General features: G+C 41.4%; 1 long non-coding RNA gene across 1 annotated transcript in view; it reads left to right on the top strand.

Moving 5' to 3' along the window:
- LOC308072270 overlaps window positions 1-16791 on the top strand; it is a 42926-nt gene that overhangs the window by 24093 nt on the left and 2042 nt on the right. The window contains exon 1 of the long non-coding RNA XR_013931614.1: window positions 1-16791. This exon is cut by the window's left edge and continues 24093 nt beyond it. This is a non-coding gene — a long non-coding RNA (uncharacterized lncRNA).

Raw genomic sequence — 16791 nt, 5'->3', positions numbered from 1 at the left:
AACAGACATTTAAAGCGTGACACTTGACCCATGGAGCTTTTTCATGCTGTTTTCTCTCCCCGTTCTGCTGTGGTGGGGGAGTGAGAGCAGCTGGGTGGGCATCTGGCTGCTGGGCAAGGCTCATCCATCGCACACGGCGAAGCAGAACCCCAGGCAAACTGCAGATGTTCCTCATACCTTTGTGTGATGAGGGTACACGCTGATCCTTAGGTGTGTGGGGTCCCTCTGCAGAACCAGAGCCAGCACAGCAGTTCCCATTCTCTGTAGCTGGGACCCGTGGTGTCTGCCCTCCCTCCCTCCCCCACTGCTGAGTGGCCATCCCTGCCTCCCCTCCTCTTATCCCAGCCATCCCAGGCCACTGTTCTCCCAGCCCTTATGGCCTGTCAGCTGCTTGCCCTCCTCTGCCCAGACCCTGCTGCTCAGATCTGCACCTCCATCCTCCCTCAGACGCCTGGTGCTCTTGGCTGTTGGCTGGAAGGGAGGACAAAGCACCCACAGAGCCTCTCCTGTTCCTCACCGCCTCTCCGATGCTCTCCTTCTGGCTCTTACAGCACAGCTGCTGCTCTGTCACACCTTCGCGCTGCGGTAGAGCCAGCCCAGAGAGATGGCACCCATGGGCACGCCGCCTGCCCCCTCTCTCCCACCCTCTTGCAGCGCGGTGTGTGCCCTGGCTCAGCAGGGCTGCCTGGCACGGGGGGTGTGCTGGGACGGGCTCCACCAGCCACAGCGCTGGAAGTTCCCCTAAAAACAGACACACCTTGCTACTGGGAACTGGGGATCTGGATTGACCTCCAAAATCATGCAGGGATTTTGTTCAGGCCTCCTACTGAGCCCCAGGAACACAGGCTTCATGGTGGCAGGTCTCCCAGGAAAACAACGGTCTTGAGGAAACCCAGAGCTAGAAACCCTGCCGCTTGCTATTATAATGGTAATTAATCTTACTGGTAAAAGGTGTGCCTTTCGTTTTAATATGCCTGGCTTTAACTTGGACTTCCTTGTCTTTATTATTTTTTTTTTCATATCTCACTATCTTTCATTTTCATCAGTAGACTGATAACCTCCTTTAGCAGAAGTTATCATTATTGGTGGTTAAATATTTTTTTTATTTTCCGTAAGAAAAATAATAATAATAAAGCAGCCATTTCTGTAATGTTAATGCACCACTTAGATCAAGATCCTCAAAAGTGCTGGAGACGATTAAATGTCATCATAAAAAAAATTCTGTAATTCCAATAAAAATACATGGGGTTTTGTCCAAGAGAAAAAAAAAGAAGAAAAAAAAAAAGCCCTGTACCACATAACTAATATCAGCTTGGAAGAGGTTCATTATGTTGGAAATATGGCGCAAAAATTAATTTCAGGACAAAATCTGCAAACCTTCATTCATTTCCTAATTCTTTTGAAAAAGAACATGTTACAAGAAAGCTGAGATCTTGCTTCAGCTGAGTATAGACGAAGGATGAGATACGTGACCTGGGCAGGAAGGCACCATTCAATGTTCAGCAGTGATTATCGCTAGGAAGAAGAGCTCATGGCATTTGGATGGAAGGGTGTACATGTAGGTGAAGGGGAGGAGTTGTAGAAAGAAGACTGGTGAGGCTGGAAGAATCTGGGCGCCAGCCAGAGGGTGTGCATGTGCATGCACAGAACAGACAAAACAGGAGCTAAAGCCTCAGTCAAAACTGCCTCAAGTCAATTCCTGTCAAACCAGCTTCTCAGGTGGAAGGGAAGCATTCAGACAGCTTTAGCCTCCCCAAGCACCAACAGGACCCACCAAATAAAGCAACAAAGATGCTTTAATTGTCAGTGGATTGTCACAGTTTTTGGTTTCAGTTTGCCCTCCATGTGTACATCAAACTATTTCAACTCCTTGTCATTTGCACGTCAGGACAGATACTTCATAACTCCAGAATCAAAATGCTAATTTGGACAGAAATCCTGACCTCACCATGAAGAGACTAGAGGGAAAACAAGAGGCTTTATGGCTGTACAAACAGGCCTGACTTAAATCTGGGACATGGTGGTGAAGTTGTCCCATCTCCAGCAGGTACCCAAGAGACCCAATTCTCTTCTCACATTTGTCACGTCTGATGCTGCATGGGGGACGGGACAAATAATTTCACTCTCTGTGCTTTAGTTCCCTACCTATTAATCTGTATTTGACAAAATTAAGGGGGGGGGGGGGGGGGGGGGCAGGGGGGATGTGAAAAGGGGTACAAAGAAATAGAAAAAGGCTATTTGATCATCTTTCAAAACTGTTTGGACAACCCTAATGACCTAGGTAGGATGGTGGTGATCATGATGAATGCAATGCAATCCCCAATATTATCTCAGTGTGTGAAAGAGACTCCTCTAATTTCAGATCCCCATTTCCAATATTTCTAAGAACAAATAACCACCAGACGACTAAACTTGCCCTGGTAACGGGGCGTTGTGAAGTGATGGCCACTATGCTTGGCTGTGTCTTTGAAACACAGTCTACAAAAATTGACATGTGGCTTCCATTGGGAGTTTGCAGAACAGACAGCATGGGAATTCTGTTGCTCTCTCCTAAATAGATCAAACTTTACAAGGTCCAAACAGTAAGAACTCAGGAAAATTCTTCCTCATGAAAGAAGCAAACAGAGCTTCGTGCTTGTTACTCTCAGCGCTGCTGATTGCTGGGATGCTGGGTTCCAAACCCGGTGTTTGGCAGCATCCTGATGGGCAACTGGGCTGGTGCAGCACTGTGTGACAGGTGGGTAAAGGTCAGGAAATCTGGTTTTAATTGGCATTGCAAAAAAATAAAGTATTGCTTGTCTTCAGACAATCTCAAGGATGTTGTGTCAGAAGCAAATTGGGTTCAAAAAGCTGTCGGTGACCCAAATTCCAAATCCCAACGCTGGGTCAATTCCAGAGAACTGAATTCAAAATTTTATAGTTGTGGTTCTGTGCTGGACACGTACTCAAAACCATTGATGGCATAGGGAAATAGGAACCTAACGATTACATTTGTAAAAGTGAACGGAAGAAAACAGGTATAGAAAACAATACTGAAATGAGGTGGATCACCTGAATGATTTGTCTGATGAATGATGAGCCTGTGAACGCGGTGCCAGTCAGAACTGTGCTTGCAGAATAGCATAACCTTTTTTTTTTGTCCTCACCCTGCCTCTGGGTTCTTGAGTACATCCTGCCTGTAACATTTTGATGGGCCTGATACTGCATGTCTATGGCCACATCTGAACTGAGCAACAGAGCTCTTGTAGGGATCCCCAGACTGCTCTGAGTGTCCTCGAGAGCAATCGAGCTGTGTCAGCCCAAAGCGGCGTCTGTGTTAGCTAGTGCTGGCAAGTGACAGCTCTTACCAGTGTGCATGGAGCACAGCCTTAACCTGCCTGTGCTGCTTTTGTCTCTGGGAGAGCATCTCCTCGTGGCACTGCTCTTGGCGATGTGGATGCAACATCTCCTATGGGTGCTGCTGTAAGAATGTTTCTGCGTGGGGTAAACACACCCAGAATATAGAGGTACAGGGAGAGTGTTTTATTTCTTCTTTCTATAGTCTTAAAAATATTCTGGACAGGTTACTGTGGAGTTATTTTAAATTGAATAAGAAGGTGATGAACTTACAGATAGAGACGTGGGGCTATGTATGTCAATGTGATGAACCAGAACTCCAGAATCCTGATGTTAAGATGCTTTGCCCAAGTCTTTTTTGTGCACATGTTCCTTAAATTACCCTTGGCTGTAAAGCCATGTTTTTGTCATAGGCATACGGGCGGAGAGGAGAAGGCATAAAGAGCTCCTGCCTCCTCTAGCCCCCGTAAGAATGGTTGTGATTTGGCCCAATAACCTACACATAAGAAACCTACGTCCAGGTAAACGTGAGGCCGACCCTTTCCAAACCTTCGCATGTTGCCTCCTGAATTCAGGGAGTTTGTGTGCTTCTCCCGGTCAGAGGCAGCTGGGGCTGGTAGCGTAGCTGACAGCCTCTGTGCCCATAACACTTTTGGGATTCAGGCTCCAAAAATATAAGGTAAAGCCTCCACCCTTTGAAGGGAAACAGTGTTTTGTACTCCCTGTTGTGCTGCAAAAGGGATGCACCCTCTTGGCGCTTCTCTTTTTGCACAGCTCCTAATGTAGGGCTAAACTGAATGCCACAGCATAGCCCTTGGTAATTCACCAAATAAAAAGGAAAAGTAAATATTATGGTGGTGTGAAAGCTAAGTAGTAATGCACCTAATAAAATGTTTGCTGGTGGAGCTCTCTCGCTCGCTGGCAAATGCCGTGACCCACATTATTCAGTGTTTATTAAACAAGCTGTCACCTAAGCGTATTTGTGAAAAATAATACTGGGTGAAAAATGGACTTGGGGTATTTTGAATGTCTGCAGGATTTAATGTCTGCTTGCTGTATTTGCCAGAGCCAGCATAAAGTAAGTGTACCGGACTACAAGGACAGCATCCTCCTGTCAGTTAAGGTATCCATATATTGTCAGCTCACAGTGCATCATGAATGCAGATTGTCCCATAATTTAAAAATGTGGGAGATATTTTTAATGTAGGACAGCATTGCAAGCTCACAATCGCTGACCTATTAAGTACATCATAAAACCCATGCTGATAATTGTCCATACAACAGTCAACAACTTTAAAGTATGAATTTCTGGGGTGAAAACTAACAATTTGTGGGGAGGAAGACATGGAAACTTTCCATCCTCTCCCTTCCCTAGCCCCAACAATGTAGGGAAAAAAGGTGTGGGACTTGGAATAGACTATAAAATCTTTTATCTGTGTACTCCTAGTTCAACTTCAATTTAGGCTACCAGTCAGGGAAGGTAATTAGCTGACAGCTGTTCTGTGACCTGCGTAGGAGAAATTAGCTAATGACTGCAGTCCATTTTCTTTTTAGCAGACAAGCACCTGCATCTCATCTAGAACAAGTCAGTGCCCTTCCAGGTGGTCCCACAGCAGCCAAGGACATCCTGGCCATAGAAAGAGAACTCACCCCAAGGTGCTCACACACACACACACATGCATACAAGGTCATTGGAAGAATGGAGGAGAACCTCTGAACCTCTTCCAGGGGTGCAGGTCCTTCCCCGGGTGTGACACTTGCTTTGGAAAATGTGACAGTGGGAGTTAGGGGTGGCTGATGGCACCGGTGAAGAAAGCTGTTGCCCAGGAGTAGGGTGTCCTTGCGTGTCACTCACCGCCACCCTGACCTGTCCTGTTGCTGGAGCAATGCTTAAGGGAGCTGAGGTCCATCTTCCCAGCTGCGAAGTACTGAACCAGGAGGAGAGTCTTCACCTCAAACTAATGCTGAGCGGGGAAAGCTGTAAGTAAGGTAAACCCTTATCTGGGGGATATAAAATCAGATTGTGGATCTGTAATATTTGCCCTGCAAGACCTTTCACTTACTAGCCTTTAGACTCACTTTTCTGTCTTTGCATTTCACTAGTGCTGTTTTCCTTTCCCCATCCTCTGCCATCTGACTGCAGATTTTTTAAAAGAAGTCCCTGGCCCCCTCTGCATTTTTATTACAAACGGGTGGAGGCAACATTGTCTCAGCAATGTTAAAGAAGACATTTCTGCCTCCAACTTTGTGGCCTTTGAACTTTTCTCTTATTTTTGAGCTACAGTGCTTCACAAAAGCAATTTCTTTGATTTTTCTTTGCTTTAATTCATACTGTGTGCAAGTACAGATGTAATGTGGTCATGTTGACTTCATGTCAGACAGGTAGAAAATCCCTAATTTTATTCCCCACTATTTCTCCCCATCAAATCTATCACAGTTTCTATTCCACATCTTCCCAGAGCCACTCAAAGGCATCATTACTGGAGAACTGTCTTTGATCACTCGAAATAGACTTAAATACTTTTTCAGTGAATAGGCAGACATTACTTCATATTTCAATACAGTAAGTGCTGGTCTGACATTTAAATGTCATTTTGACACACTCCCGACCTATATGTCTTTGTTCCTATGAAAAGCTTCAAGGCTGATGTCATATTTAAAGGTATTTAAATCAGTCTTAAAGGGAAAAAAAAGAACAATTGTATGACAAGTTCTAGGGACAACTATTTTTTAAAAGCACAGAGAAGTGGTGATTCTTGTTCAGCATTAATATTTAATACAGATTTCAGAATACATCTTAGCAGATAGATATGAAATTCACTTGAACTTTGTAAGCCCCAAAATTTGCTTAGAGAATTTTTTTTTTTTAAAAGTAATTTCCTAAACCCAGAAGTGAATTTCTTCAGTGTTATATATATTCTTTGAATAGAGAAAAAAATTCTTTTCTTTCTTAGTATCAGAAACTAGTGGAAGCATCATCACAAATATCCCTCATCCTAAGAAATCACTTAAAGAAAAACTTCTGAATTCAGTAGAACTTGGCTCATCTTCAGACAAACCAGTGACTCCAACTGGGAGATGAGCAAGTCTGCAAGTGTTACCTAAGACCTGATCTAATCCCTAGATCAATCTGTCCAGAGATACAACATGGGATATTTTCAGGATTTTTTTCAGCACATTTTTACAAAGGGAAGAAGGACAACCGAAACTGTAGTAACAGGAAAGGTTCCAGAGATGAAGCCTGATTAGTGCGTGGAAGCAAAAAGAAAAGAGCAGTTAAAGACTATTTTTTGTTCACTTCAGTAGGTTAGCATGAAAAAAGCATTTATTTGTGTTTGCCTTTAATCCCTTAAAATAACAGGAAAGAAAAGCTTAAATACATAAACAGCTGTATAAGTAATACTGTCATTATTCCAGTTATTTCCAGATTACACAGGAGTAAATATACATGGCAGTAATCTTTATACATTTACATTCTGCTAGGCTGTGTATTTTATCTCCTATCTTTGCAACATCATTTGCAATCTTCTTCCTGCTCGTCATCCAATCGGCAAGTTTTACATTCTGTGTGTGTTGGCAGGGAAGATTTGTGTTTTGAGGCAAAAGCCAATTTAAGGGCAATACAACTTTCTGAAAGACTTGGCTCATTTTCCTAACCCATGAGGGCATGAAATGACATAAAAATAGCTGGGTTTGCCTGCTTCTTTAAAAATGCCCTTGACCAGTAAGACATGCCCAGTAGTTCTTAGCAGTTCTGGGTTTTGTTCTGAACTCAGGAAAACAGGCTGTTGTGGACATGTTTTTTAAAAAAAAAATGTTCTCTTGAAACATCTTTCTTTCCCATAAAAGTTGGAAAACATCATGACACACCTAAGGGCAGTGGAATGCTTGGAAGGTTTATATCACTGAGTGTTAGTTTCCTCTACTCTAAGATGCCAGGTCTGGAGAGGAGATATTTTAGCTAACCTTCTCAGTAAGGTCCAGACAAACATTAAAGGCTCATACATCTGCTCTGGCTCCAGTGTTGTTCCCCGAGATGCTGTGAAACAGCCCTTGAGACTTCTGCTGCATGTGAGTCAAGTTAACTGATAGAGAGGCGAATGTGATGCTGTGTCCATAGCCACACTTTGCAGAGAACTATGTGCAGTTTGCACGGGAGACATCATCAAGGCATCTCTGTGTCCTAGAAACCTTGTGTAACCAAGCCAGGCTGTCACAAGCCTGGGCTGTAAGCACACAGCAGCTGGGAGTTCATACAACGTAAGCTACTGTGATCTGGGACTTACCTACAGGTCCCACCGTGTGAGAAGGGAGGTATGATCTCCTGCACTTCTCTTTCATTTCCAAAGCTGTGGACCTGCATCGACATTTTTGCAAGCCAATGTATCACAGCACCCAGCTCAGGACACAGGTGACACCGCTGAGTATTCACTTGCACCCACCTGCAGCAAAGCAACAGCAAAATCTAGCAAACATATTTGCAATAGCACACATGTATCTACACAAGTTCAGGTGCTGTTGGACATTTTAGGTGGATTATTCTATGTTAATTCAAACCCACGTACCAAAGGAATATTTTCATCACAGGGAACGTGTGGAGAGTAGTTTTAGGCTGCTGCTGTTTATGACAAAGAAAACCGTGGCATGGGGTGTTAGCAAATAGGAACTGCTGAGCATGGTCACGAAGCACAAGAGAAAGTCTTACATATGAAACAAATCAGCGTGTAGTACGTGTACGAAGAAGTAGTTTACATGTTTATGAGAGCCTATAAACTTTTTTATTGTATAAAAATAGGTTTTCAGCTTGTCTGCCTCTGAATAAGTCTTAAATATTTGGGGGGGGGGGGGGGGGGGGGGATGACTGATTATAGGACTCCAACCCAGGTGGTTTAAATAACATCTCCTGTCCACTTCAAGAAACAAAATTATTTTCTAGCTTTGACATCATATATCATGTGAAGTCTGAGCCATAATGTAGCACGGGCCCAATTCTGCCAGCCTAGTGCGTAGCCATGAGGTCTGTATTTTTAGTGTCATTAAAACAGACCCAAGTACAGCAAGATAAAGCTGTTCATCCAGGAACAGCAAGCTACTTTTGGTCACCTGGTAAACATTTTTGGCTATGTCTTGCAAGCAGAATGGCAGATGAGGGCATTGCCACTGTACGTGCAGGAAGATCCCTTCTATTTACTACCAGGAATGTTTGCAGGAAATTCCTCTTCTCCTTGTAAGGAGCTGTGTTTCTCAAACACTCCATAGTTTAAGTGGCAGGCTGCAACCCAGCGGCAGTCTTTTCAGGGATACAGGCAACAAGAATGGCTGTGCAGGCATGCCCACTTAATTGTAAAGGTAGATTACATTTTGTCATTACCTCTAGGTCTTGTCAGATTATTTGGTAAGCCTGTTTTTACAAAAGCATTTGTAACGAATGGTGAAAGGCAGGTGGAGTTTGGATAAATCTTCCTTCCTGGTGCAATGTTGCAAATTAAGATGTGCTTAAACTATTATGCACTACAAATGCAGTATTTTAAATTCTAAGAACATCACAACATTTTTTTGGTATTTTTTTTTCGGTTTGAAACAACTAAAATGAGCTGTGATAGCTTTTTATTTTCCCATTTAGGGGGAAATGCAAGCACCAGTACATCTCCCCAATGTACTGGTGAAAAAAACCAAACTGCTGATTACTGAGCAGTCCTTCTCTCTCAGTGCTGGACACGTTTCCATGCTGCAGAGTCCCTCAAACTGCCATCTCTCTTCATTCTCATCAGCCTTGGACTGGAACTAAGGGTGGGTGGGGGGTGGCAGTGGCGGTGGGTGATTCCTCTCCCTGAGAACACTGACATTAGTAACAAGCAGTCAGTCACAACGGATGCAACCAGAAAGGCTGAGGGGGAAAATGAAAGTGGCACTTCCTAAACATTAAAGAAGCTGTCCTAAGACAGAAGCAGAAGTATGTGCTGACAATGTTAGAAGATGAATGGCTAGATACAGTCAATTGTTTTTAGGGAAAAGATTATTTTTCACACTTACTAATGAAGTATTTTTTTATTTTCTTTTTTCCTCCTTCCTTTTCCCTCCTTTTACTATGATACTTGAGGTTGGCTACACGGGTTCTTCTCTTATCCATTGGTTGTCCAAACTTCTTACAGCTCACTAGGAGAAAAAAGCATTACCTAGGCATTGCTAGCTTTTATGCTTGCTTTATACTGCTTGCTTCTTCTGAGTGTCCATTTAATACAGGCACTTCTTGGGTAAATGACAGTTACTAGTTTCATTATCTATCAAGTTTGAGTATATTTGAGACACATGATGCCTGAAGTTAACTATCTGCCGTCTGATTCCATTCAGTGAAGGAAGCAGCCTATGTATTAACTCAGCTTAGAGCCAGTCACATCCACTTGCTGCTTCATGTAGCCATGTATTGGACTTGATTGTATATTATTATTTTGCGTCTATTTTGGTTTATGTCAGGATTACACAGTGGATGAGTTACTTTATTTCTTACATTTCCAGGTTAACTGCTACAAGTAAACTGCCATGGTTCTCTCTGTATGCAGTTAGCACATCAGCTGCAGTTCTTTGTACTGGGGATACTAATTTTTCAAAGAATTTATTACCATCACAAAATGCCATGAGTATAAAATTGAGATACGACTGCAGTAAGAGTAATCTTAATGTTTTCTTTGCTAATATAAAGACAAGTCTTAAAGGAGGGAAAATTTGCTTTTGCTTTACGTTTGCCATCCTCAGGCAGTTCAGTCATTTTAAAATTATCCTGGGTTGTTTAAACAAGGTAGCAGCTTGTGTTCTTCAGAAATAGCTTTTGACACATTATCTTATGGGTGAAGCCCGTGTACTTAATGAGTCAAAGGGAACCACTTTCCAAAAACCTCAGATATTTTGCATGGATATTCATCATTATCATTATCACCAGTCATCCTAGTGAACAGGAGGAAAGCTGCGTATTAGTCACTGTGAAAGGTGTTAGCTTGAACTATATATCACTGCTACTTTCTAATAGACTTTGAAACAGGATAGTGTGATTTACATTTCTTTTTCATTTTTAAAAAGCAGATGAAAGCTCTTTTTCAAGTCCACAAGCATTCACCCTGCCAAATTAGCACTGATTCTTTGCCAGTTCATTACGGTGGATATGAGGAAACCTTTAGGTAGGGAACATGTTGTCCCTGCTTGTACGCGGGAGTCAGCAGTTGGGGTTTGTGACTGCTACCCACTGAAGCATTTAGCAGTCCCACCTGGAGGACCTGATAAAACGATTTAGCAGCATTGCAAGGGAGTGAAGGAGCTCAGTGGCAGCTCCCCTTCCTGCCCATGTTTCAACACGCTTCTCTCTAACCCCCCGAGATGCTGCAGACCTAGTGCCTGAAACCCTTCTAGGTGCAACAGCTCTGCCAACCCGTGCAGCGCTGAGACTGTAATTTGTCTTTGCTGTTTCTGCTGCTGCAGTAGTTGATAATTGGTATGGTACAAGAGTCAGCGCAAACAGCAAAACAGAAGATAATAAAGATCTTTGAAAGGCTGGCCAGACAGGACCTCCCGTCAGTAAGGCGCTCCCTCCAAGTGAAGCTATCTGTTCATTACCACACGCTGATCCAAATCAGTGGAGACATTCTCAGTTATTTTGGGGGAAATAGGAGAAATCCTGAAGTCCCTGAATCAGCAGGACTCTGAATGTTTATGAGCAGGCCCAGAAACCCAGTTCCTGGGGTTCCTCTTGTTCTTAAATGAACAGATTTAAATCTACCATCATCTCCAGCACATCAACTAGAAGAACTTTTCTCCATTCACATAAAGCACTTACTTAAAGGTTTTTCTCTATCAGGTCCTAGCAGTGGAGTGGGTCTCAATTCAAACTGTATCTCTCCTTGAGTCTTGATGCCATTATATCGAGATATTATTTGAAAGGGATTTTGTAGTGGTCATGGACAAGTAATTTTGAATTAAATTTGGAAGAGTTTGATGCTCAGAAAACAATTATTCAAATAATCTATCATCCTTTGCTAATATGATTGAATTTTCTTGGCTATAATTCAGGTAGGTAGCCACAAAAGTGGCACACAAATGGTAGGCTCAATGGAGATAAAATAGTTTTAAAATATGCTGACAGGCATATGAAAAACCATAAGTGATGATGTCAAACAATAGCAGATATTCTGTATTCTTGACCAATTTGGGGCTTATAAAAGATTTATAAGAAAATTTTCTAACCATCATACACTACTACAACACCACAACAGATACTTGTGATTTTCATTTTCACAAGCTCCAATACCATTACAACTGATTTTATAATCTGGATAAACAACACTAAAGTCTTGCTCACCTACTGGAGAAATAAAAATGGCAGTACTGTATTGCTCTAATACAATAGGACTCTTGAATGTTGTGGATGGAGCTCAGTGAATGACCAGCCCCTGGTTATTCGAGCCTCTTGCTAGCCACCTTCTCTGCACAGGGACTAACAGGACTTAGGGCACTCTACCTGGTTCACCCCTTCTGCAGCTGAAGGTCAAGTCACAAAAAAAAAAAAAGGAACTATTTTTTAAAAAGTTCCATGCTTTGGTTTAACCAGGTAAGTGGCAAACACCCATTCTGAGAACTAATCCCTCTGAGACTATAATCACATCGTTGGCTTATTAGTAAAACAGACAGGATTGGAAAATGAGTATTTATAAAAATCTGACCCAGAAATCTGACCAGAATGCTGACTGCTCTTGCAAAACAAGTCACCTCCCTTTACTACTTACTGCTCTGGCTTCCTCCCTAACACTCAGAATGTTTCTTCCATCTGTTTTACTTCACGACTTCTTGCTATATTAACCATAGTTCTCTGCTATGCAGTGAAAAGTGAGAACTTTCCTTGGCATCTTGTCTTCATGGCACTGCCATTCTTGCTGAATTCAATCTCAGTGATTCGCACTGGCTAGATTCACATGTAACATCTAGTTGTCAGTACTCATCTAATCAACAATTTATACGTACCTCAGTGAAATCAATATATCAGCATCAGCTTTACTCCACCTTTACTACCACAAATTTTAAAAGTTAGTTCATAAGCAAACAGATTCAGAAATGATAGTGAAACCTTCCTCTTTTATGCAACAATAAGTAGCTTCTGCAGTCTGCTATCAGAGTGGAAGAAATATGTAAATGAAGAAGAGAAAGTTGTCAGAAGACAACAGCAATGATGGTATTAGTTGGCTGCAACTCCTTATCAGGAAATTTTGTGGTTTGGTATTCTATTAACCATTGCAATGTACCGTCAGTGAGACTGACATATTGTAACCGCTTAAGTCCTCTGCTCTAACCACCTGATTGCACTTTTTGCCTACATTAGAGCTTCTACATATGAAAGCAGAAAGCAATCAAGCCTTAACAATGTTTTTAATGAACCCTTCTTATATAGATAATAAGTGTAAGGTGGCAGCATGATGATTCAGCTTGGGAGGGGTCACATCCTTTTAGTACTGGGGCAATTAAGCAAAGCTCAGGGAAAGAAACAAAAAAGGAAGTGTGGATTGCCTAGGAAATACGTACATTTGTAAACTAATAAAATATTAATTATTTTAAAATGTATAAACACCAGTATTTTAACATGCTTGCAAGGTTAAGGATAGTGATTTATTAGATGGCTTCATTGATGTACTATTTAATCAGCAGAATAACTGTCCTAACCATACGATAGGACACAGCCCCATATATAATGACAAATGAATGTGTAAATTCAATGGTTTCAGGAATAATAGGCCATTTGAGGATTTTGCTTTGGCACTGTTTTCTTGAAATTAGCTCAGTGCTGTCTGTCATTCATCTTGTACTTGCTGAACCAAAGGGGTTTGTGAGTTGGATAAAAAACTGCTGAAGGTTTTGCTTTGTTAGAAGATCTATTGATTTTTTCTGTAAAGAATGTTGAACTTGCATTGTGTTTTATGCTCGCAGTGCAAGGGTGCAGTACTCCCTATTGTAACTTTAATAACTGCCACATGACTGCTTAGAAGGACAGTTCCAGGAGACAAATAGAGAAGGACCCATTAAACACTTAACTGTTGACAACAGAGTGTGTAAGCAAATGTGATGGAGAAAGACAATCTCTATTCCCAGTTTTGAATCATGTTGGATTAATGACACAATTAATGTGAGGGGATGCCTGTGTAAAGAACAAAGTTTTATTCTGCAAAATTGGTGGCATATCAAAGAATGCCCATGATTAGAACCGTGTAGGACCAGTACCATTCTTGTAGGACAAGCACACTGAATGAAAAGCACAGGAAAAACTCTTCTGCATTTTACTTCTCTTTTCCTATTCAATGGGCTACTCCTAGCAGCTTTCAGATACGTAAATGGGTGGTACCTGAACTGCAGATATCAAAGGTGGAGAAGGAAAACTGACCATAGCTCAAAGAAAGACACATCATCTCTGTGGCTGATCAGCACCAGAAATTTAACTATGTAACTTATTAAAGGAATAAGTGGATACTTCTGGTTCTTCATATACTTGCTCCCCTCAACCCCCCAACCCCGTTCAATCTTATTTGTTCCTAGACGTTTATACTCTTCTTACTGCAAACATCCATGTCCTTTTTGGGGTCTGGCCCTCACATCGAAAGTCAACGCACGCTTTAGACCACTACAATGGCATATTACCACTGACTGAATTTGATGCCCCCCTTGCCCTTGCCGTGTACAATATATTTTAAATTGCATCTCAATATCCTTGATTAGAAAACAGGATTTGAGGACTACCTTGGGGATAAAGGTAAATTAGGCAGCAATGCCCCTAAAAGTTATGCTCGGGGTTACAGCAGTGCAGTCCTTTTCTGGAGGAAAGTGTTGTCAGTCTAGTTTCAGCATAAAGCTGTTCATATTGGTGAAGGACATGGCCTTAGCAGTACAGGACATGTTTCATCACCTCCTTAGCTATTTCCATGGCATTTTCCCTTTCACAGAGAGCTTTCTCATAGATTATGCTCCATTAAAAAACCAAACTTTTTTCTTGATGCTTTACGGGATTTATTATCCTGAAACCATTAGCTAAACAGACGTTTCCACAGTCTTTTAGTGAAGTCTCTGCATGGCTATGGCTACTTATGCCATATTAGTTAGCTACATCAAATCAAAACACTGATATTAAAGCAATTAAAAGGGACTAGCCTGCACACGTACCATTCAAGGTTAGTGCTTCTGGGAGCAGGTCTGCAGCCATGCTGCCTGGAGCAGCGAGCTGTGTAGCTAGTGTCTGTGCTTCGCCCCACTGCCAGCCTGCTGATCCACTCCCAAGGGGAGCAGGGACTGAAGTGGCAAGTGAGAAACATGGGCAGAGGACCAGAGGAATGGACCAAAATGACAGTGCGGGCACAGACTAAATTATTTGTTGAATTCAATTTTATGTTGATTCATAACATTTGGTCTAAACGATCATATCAACAAATTTTCTTCCTTAGTATGGGACATACAGTGTCAAGAATTAATTTTCCTATTGCTGCAGAATTTGTTGGTTTTTTTTTTAAATCTGGGAATTGCAACAGCAAATTTGTTTCTAACTAGTACTCCTTCCTCAATATTTATAAGCTGCAGTAACAACTAAGTGTTGCTGAAGGTGATGAAAAAGAAATAATGGAGCAGTTTATTCCATTACCATACACTTGCACATCCAAAGTCTGTAGCTGTTTAATAACCACGACTTACGTAATTGGATCTGTATGGGTAATTTATTCTCACATAGAGGTGAATCTTGCATTGGTACACTGACCAACCAGTTCATTGTTCAGCTCACATGAACACCCTTCTGTTAAACTTTTAATAAGTACAAGCTCAGCCTTTGGAAAAAATCCTAAGAGACGAAAGGAACTAAAACCCCCCAATGATCCCAAACCTTTGCACAAGCCTGAGTAGGTCGTTGGAAGAGACACTGAACTGTGACTCTGGAGAACTGAAGCCTGCGCCAGCTCTGAGATTTGCAGTGATTCACTTCATACCTCAGTACCCTGTTGAAGCAAGTTTTCAGAACAGGAACTCTGTATTATATTACAGTGCTTAGCACAATGGGACTTTAGTTAGGGGTGAGATCTCCACTGGAAATGTAATCTAAATAATCTTTTTGTATTAACCAACCTGAAACCAAGAGCAAGGCTTCTTGCTGCATCAGTGCGAAAATCTGTGGCATCTAAACCAGTACAGAATGAATCTTGGCTGTCCTCGAATCTTTATCTCTCCGTAAGTGTTACAGTGCAATTTTCTAAGTTAGCTGCTACTCACTCACTGATGTTCTTCAGGATTCACCTGCTGAAAAAGAAAAAAACAACTTCATTTTACATTCATGTTGCACAATCCTAATCCAAACAGAACTTTAAATATTTGTATGGCCTTCCTTAGCAACAAATATGTTTGTTCTCTTTTCAAAGGCACATCAGAGAAGGACTTGAATAAATGAGAAATGTGAATTGCTCTTTGTGCCAAGTTTAAGTGCTGAATCTCCCGAAGACCTTGTTCTAGAATTGAGTGGAATAAACACAGAAAGTTCTATTTCTTCCATTCTTGATAGGCTGTCAAGTGGATTTCTGTGTCTGTGCTAGAAAAATACATGTGTTGCCATTAAAAATTCTGAAATCGTTAAATTTTTTTTTTCTTTTTTTGTCTGGACTTACTTTTTTTCAAGGAAGTCCAAAAAAAGAAAAGAAAAAAGAAAAAAAAAAAACAAAAAAAAAAAACCAGGAAAAGCAGGATAGCAAATTGATTGGCTTAGTCAAGGAGCTTAAAATGATTTTTCTTCACACATCTGTCATGCAAGGTCAGACCATTTGTTTGATTAGTTCTTTTATATCAGAAATGCTTTCCTTAGGTTTAAATTCCTGTTGTTCAAAATTCCTGTTGGAGTGGAATCGAAATTTCCTTTTTTATATCAGTGTTTTGCTTTCGTTAAGTGGTTCTGGTTCATGATGAACTTTAATTTGTTTAGAAAGCAGTGCAAAATATTTGTATATTTACAGAAATATATGAGCTCCAGGAGGGGATTTAGCAGGTTTTTTTCTTTCCAAACCACAGACTCATACTGCAATACTTTGCTTTTCTCTGTATGCTTTTTTTCCCCTTTTAGGCTTAATAGACAAGGTGGCTAATTAGGCAGGGGCAGACAGTAAGTTCCTCCAATTCTGAGTTGTGGCAATTCATTCTGAAGCTTTTGTTGCATGATTTTTGCTTGTTATTTGAAATTCTTTATGGCTTTCTCATGTTCTTTTTGTAGTGGCAAGGGATCTATGTGGTAGTGTGTGACTGCGTTCTGCAGGTTTATTTGTACAGAAGCCAAAGACATAAGTAGGGGACATTTGAAATCTCGCACCTGTGGACATGGATGGATGGATGGATGGATGATAAGACTTAACTGTCACAATATAGTGCAAACTAATGACAACCAATTAGGATGACAGCCTAGAG

This window comes from Falco punctatus, assembly GCF_963210335.1.
Source record: "Falco punctatus genome assembly, chromosome: 12".
NCBI lineage: Eukaryota > Metazoa > Chordata > Aves > Falconiformes > Falconidae > Falco > Falco punctatus.
The sequence above is the reverse complement of the archived record's forward strand: the minus strand, read 5'-3'. Positions and strand labels throughout refer to the sequence as shown.